Raw genomic sequence first — 6073 nt, 5'->3', positions numbered from 1 at the left:
GCTGTGGCCAAGCATCTGTACCTCGCCATGTGACCAGACGGCGTTCCCCTGTAGGATCCCACCTACAAATAAGAAGATGGTGTTCCCATTTAGGATCCCACCTACAAATAAGAAGATGGTGTTCCCATTTAGGATCCCACCTACAAATAAGAAGATGGTGTTCCTTTAGGATCCCACCTACAATAAGAAGATGGTGTTCCCATTTGGATCCCACCTACAAAATAGAAGATGGTGTTCCCATTTAGGATCCCACCTACAAATAAGAAGATGGTGTTCCCATTTAGGATCCCACCTACAAATAAGAAGATGGTGTTCCCATTTAGGATCCCACCTACAAATAAGAAGATGGTGTTCCCATTTAGGATCCCACCTACAAATAAGAAGATGGTGTTCCCATTTAGGATCCCACCTACAAATAAGAAGATGGTGTTCCCATTTAGGATCCCACCTACAAATAAGAAGATGGTGTTCCCATTTAGGATCCCACCTACAAATAAGAAGATGGTGTTCCCATTTAGGATCCCACCTACCAATAAGAGAGGTGTTCCATTTAGGATCCCACCTACAATAAAGAATGGTGTTCCCATTTAGGATCCCACCTACAAATAAGAAAGATGGTGTCCCATTTAGGATCCCACCTACAAATAAGAAGATGGTGTTCCCTTTTAGGATCCCACCTACAAATAAAAGATGGTGTTTCCCATTTAGGATCCCCCTACAAATAAGAAGATGGTGTTTCCCATTTGGATCCCACCTACAAATGAAGAATGGTGTTCCCTTTATGACCCACCTACAAATAAGAAGATGGTGTTCCATTTAGGACCCACCTACACATAGAGAGATGGTGTTCCCATTTAGGATCCCACCTACAAATAAGAAGATGGTGTTCCCATTTAGGATCCCACCTACAAATAAGAAGATGGTGTTCCCATTTAGGATCCCACCTACAAATAAGAAGATGGTGTTCCCATTTAGGATCCCACCTACAAATAAGAAGATGGTGTTCCCATTTAGGATCCCACCTACAAATAAGAAGATGGTGTTCCCATTTAGGATCCCACCTACAAATAAGAAGATGGTGTTCCCATTTAGGATCCCACCTACAAATAGGAAATGGTGTTCCCTTAGACCCACTACAAATGAAGTGGTGTTCCCATTTAGGTCCCACCTACAAATAGGAGATGGTGTTCCCATTTAGGATCCCACTACAAATAAGAAATGGTGTTCCCATTTAGGATCCCACCTACAAATAAGAAGATGGTGTTCCCATTTAGGATCCCACCTACAAATAGGAAGATGGTGTTCCCATTTAGGATCCCACCTACAAATAAGAAGATGGAGTTCCCATGTAGGATCCCACCTACAAATAAAAAGACGGCGTTCTCATTTAGGATCCCACCGACACATAAGAAGATGGCGTTCCCATGTAGGATCTCACTGTGAAATCTGTGGATCTCAGTCCTCCCGTCTCCTGGTCCTTGGATGGGAATGAGGAAGACGAGAAAAAGGAGGGGTGGGAACGGGAGGAGAAAAGAGGGGACAGAGAGACACCTCAGTGTTTGTGCTGTGATCCCCTGTGGTCTGCTCTGATTCTGTCCTCTCGGGTTCAGAGACGACGCTAAACGAGTTTGGCTCGCTGTGACAGCCCCCCCCACTCCTCGAACAAACCGCCAACGGACTCAAAGGAAAACATTTGGAACAAGGAAAAACTGTTCTCTGGTTCTGTTTCTCTGACAGTCTGTGTTCTTCTTCTTGGTCAGTTTGATTCCCTCTCAGCACTTTTCTTTCTCTTCTGTTTTTCTTTTCTTTCACACAACTTTGATTCCGGCCTCTTGTTTCATTCGGCTTTTGTAATTTTATAAAACTCTTCATCTCTTTCTGCCATCTTTCTATGTGTCATCTCATTCTCCTTCTTTCCCTTTCCTTTCATTCACTCTAGTTTCCACTTCATCTCTCTTTTTTCCACTGTCTTCTTCTTTCCCATTTTAATTCATTTCATTTTGTCTACATTTGATTTCTTACTGTTCTTTTTCTATGCTTTCTTCACTCTCTTTCTCTCCCTCTTTCTCTCATTCCCTAACCCCCTCTTTCCACCAACTTTATCCCATTTTGTGAAATTTCACTCAATCTTCTCTTTCACCTAGTCCTCTTCTCATCACCCTATTTCATCACATCACCCCCCCCTCCCTTTTGACCCATGTTTTCACCTTTACCTTTTAGTTCTTTTTTCATCATGTGAAGCTCTTTTTCAAATCATGTTCACATCACATTCCTCTCTTCACCTCTTTCTAACCTTTCCCCCTCTATCTGTCTTCTTTTATGTATTTATGTATAATAATTCTAATAGATTTATCTTGACTCTGTAAAAAGAAAACATTTTGAACACATATTATACAGTATAAAAATGTAAAAGAAAGTTTAAACAGTTATTAAAATAATCCTTCAACGGGTGTTTTTAGCTAACTACCAGCCGCCGGGGGGGGACTTAAATGCGCTCCCTCTCTCTGGTAGGATGGTTTGGAGGACATGTTCCCAGGAAAAACTGGGGATTGCGTGTGGTGTGGAGTGTGTGTGTGTGTGTTTTCCTACATTGGGTCATTTACTGTAGCCTACTCAGTGTGTGTGTTGCGGAGGAAACTGACAGGAATGTGAGCAACGAGGAGGAAACTCCTGTGGAAGTTTGGGATGTTCGGAAAGGGTGTGTGTACCTCCGTGTGTGTGTGTGTAGAGAGAGAGAGAGAGAGAGGGAGAGGAAGAGGTGTATATTTTTGTGGGAACACCTCACCCCGCTGCTCTTACCCTGACTGGAAAAGATAACACCAGGCTGGATTCCCCTCCTCCCAGCTGGAGCTGAACACACGCGAGCTCCCAGGGTGTGTGCATGTGTGTGTTTCTGTGTGTAAAACGTTCGGTGTCGTTGCTGTTTGCAAACAGAAAAGACCTTTCACATCAGTCTCTGCTGGTTTTGTGCGACCCAGCTAATAGTTTGGTTGCTGCAATGTTCCTGTTTGAACGTATGAACCTTTTAAAGCCATTCAAAACCTTTAACAAGCTAAGAACATCACTTAAATATTCAAAAATGTATAAAAGAAGCCAGTGTTTCCACAAAATGTTTGAGATAGTGTAGAAAGAAGAAAGATCTAGTTTTTAAAGTTATGTTCTTTTATGTTGCATTTAAGTTCAATCAAATGATCACATAGCAACCCTGGGTCCATTTAGCATTGATGAACTGGATACAGGATATGTACTGGGCCAGTATTACATAACGTAACTGGAGGTTATTAAAGACCCAGTATACCTAATTTTTGCCCTGAGGCTCCGTAAGAACATCATCTGCTCATATCTGCATAGAGAATGAGTGCATGATGGGTGATTTCTTTGTTATTGTGTGCTCACAGTGTGCATGCTTGGTGAGAGAGACCTAGAGACTGACTATGAGATGCAAATGGAGATAGACACTGAAAGGGGAAAAAACTCCAGAGAGTAATACAGGGAGAGGCAGGGAGAATGGAATTTGTACATGTGTTTGAAAGAGAGAGAAAGAGAAAGAGAGAGAGAAACAAAGTGAGAGAGAGAGAGAGGGAGAGAGGGATTTTCCCATCTCTTTTTGTCTCTGTGGTGTTTTATTGGTCACATGTGGTGAGGATGTCAGATCAGTCACCACAACTACACACTGACTCGTAACTGGGTTTATGTGTGTGTGTGTGCGTGTGCGTGCGTGCGTGTGTGGGTGCGTGAGCGTGCGTGTGTGTGTGATTTATGTGAATCTGATAGGAGATGACAGCTGGTTTATACTGTAAATGTGTTTGTTTGTGAGACTTCTTTTTGTGTGTAACGGTCTTGAATTAAAATGTTTGTGTGAGTGTGTTTGTGTGTGTGTGTGTGTGACACTCTGTTTCATGTGTTGTATTTTATATGTCCATGTGCTGTAGTCCTTTCTGACTGCTGAACATGGAATAAGGGCATGGTGTGTGCTCAAACAGGAACTGATGACAGGAACAGCCGAGACTCAGAGTCTTGCCTCGGTGCAGATCCCCTCTCTGACGTTTGCCTGTAAATGTCCTTTCGGATTCTTCTGTACATCTGTGAGATTTGACAGAATGATTTAAGTATTTTAATAAAGGTTCTTCATAGTTTAAAGTGTAGCTACATGGAATCATCTTCATGTTAATGTAAAACAGAAGATGATTTGATTGCAGAGCCGTGAGCCTCTGCCTTTGATTCCATCATGGAGGAATCACATGGACTGTTCTTTCCACAGATGTGGTGCAGCGCTGTAATACTATGGGATGTCTCGGTCTCACTCGGAATCAATCACATATTTACTCAGTCACGGTCTCAGGTAAAGGACCAAACCTGCAGACATATTGCTAAATTGTGGACGGCGAGCATGAGACGCCAAAATATGATTCTGGATGGAAAGTTTCCCTTTTTAAAGTTGCCAAATGTTCCTTTGACCAGACCAGGTGATCTGTGTGTTTTGTTGTTGTGAACTGAGCTATCATCACAGCACGTCCGGTCTGAAATGCCACCTGATGGCCAAGCACACAACTGATACATATCCCCCCCCCCCCCATCAAAATATGTTGTTCTTCCTTTTATGGATGGACAGTGTTAGATTGTGTGAGAGATTAATTGCTCCAAATGAGAATGTTAGTGGGAAATTGAAGACTACAGTAGGCTATATGCTGGGGGGGGGGGGGTCTTGAACCCTACAGTAGGCTGTATGCTGGGGGGGTCTTGAACCCTACAGTAGGCTATATGCTGGGGGGTCTTGAACCCTACAGTAGGCTATATGCTGGGGGGGTCTTGAACCCTACAGTAGGCTATATGCTGGGGGGGTCTTGAACCCTACAGTAGCCTATATGCTAATGTAGTTTTCAATAAAAAAAACATTTGCATAAAGCCGATCCACTTTTCCATGTTGATAAGATGAGAAAAAATATAAATATATGCACTAAATAACATACATACGTAACTAATATTCAATACAATAAAATGTACAGCAAACTTTCAACCAAATAACCACATTATGTTAATATACTGTATATTATGCTGACATCATGAGTACATTACACACGTCTTTCCGCAGTACATAGCCCCCTAGGACCGCTCCAGTCACCTCAGGTACTCTCCCTATTTATTGGGGTCAATCTAGCAAAGCGCTTGTATGATATTGTTTTTCCAATGCTGCCACTCTAGCCATCTCACAAACCCATTTATGAATATGCAGTTTATTTGAATAGCAAACCACTTTGGAAGCAACCCCCCGCTGGTCTGTGGTGGTGTACCTGCCTGGTGCTCTGCTCCACCGTCTGTACTGCAGCAGGGCTCTGGTTTCTGGACCGGATGATGTCATCAACCCCGCCGCAGGATGTCAGGCTCCCCTCCATACCCCCACTGCTTCCTGTTTCCTGTCTCTGTAGGAAGTTGCTCTGTGTTCACTTCCTGTCAGAGGGGCTATTAGGGGCAGGAATGGAGTGGAGATGTTGTGAAGTAACAGCTTGTAATGGTGTTACCAGGACAGCATGAGGTCACAGAAAAACTCTCTCTTTTCTCCTATTTATAAAAGACTTTTTAGTAGCTGTAAAGCATTTCAGCAGTCTCTAAAAAAAAAAGTAAAAAAAAGTAGTATACCAGAAGTGCAGAACATAAAAGGGAAACATCAAACGGGAGGTCAAGGACAATATGAAAGACCGTTCCAGTCTCTGTGTTGGATTAAAACTCTGGGATTCAGTTTTTCCCGTTTGGGAGGAAGCCCAATTGTGTTTTTGTCGACCTGGAGACAGTTGTTCTATTTCCACGAGTCACAGGAAAGAAAGAATCCCCCCTGACCCCCCCTTTACTTTTAATAGACACCAGGCATACAACACATTACAGTACAGTTTATGACCTATCAACCCAGTCTCACATAAAAACCTGCTACGCTGGTCCAATGCGCAATAACGTAGAGGGGTTACAAGTTTGGCCCTTGAATTGTATGACTGTTACATTTTTTCTGCCTATTCTTTTCCTATTGTTTTTGCGTCCAAGTCACATGACTTTCAAGATTCCGGCCGTGAGAACAAAAAAC

At 42.8% G+C, this 6073-nt stretch overlaps 1 long non-coding RNA gene across 1 annotated transcript in view; it reads right to left on the bottom strand.

Annotated features, from left to right (window-relative positions):
- Window positions 1–4440: 4440 nt before the first annotated feature.
- LOC116692812 (uncharacterized) overlaps window positions 4441–6073 on the bottom strand; it is a 7634-nt gene continuing 6001 nt past the window's right edge. The window contains exon 3 of the long non-coding RNA XR_004332792.1: window positions 4441–4451. This is a non-coding gene — a long non-coding RNA (uncharacterized LOC116692812). The remainder of the gene's footprint in view (window positions 4452–6073) is intronic.

This window comes from Etheostoma spectabile, chromosome 7, assembly GCF_008692095.1.
Source record: "Etheostoma spectabile isolate EspeVRDwgs_2016 chromosome 7, UIUC_Espe_1.0, whole genome shotgun sequence".
Taxonomy (NCBI): domain Eukaryota; kingdom Metazoa; phylum Chordata; class Actinopteri; order Perciformes; family Percidae; genus Etheostoma; species Etheostoma spectabile.
This window is presented reverse-complemented; position numbering and strand designations above follow the sequence as displayed.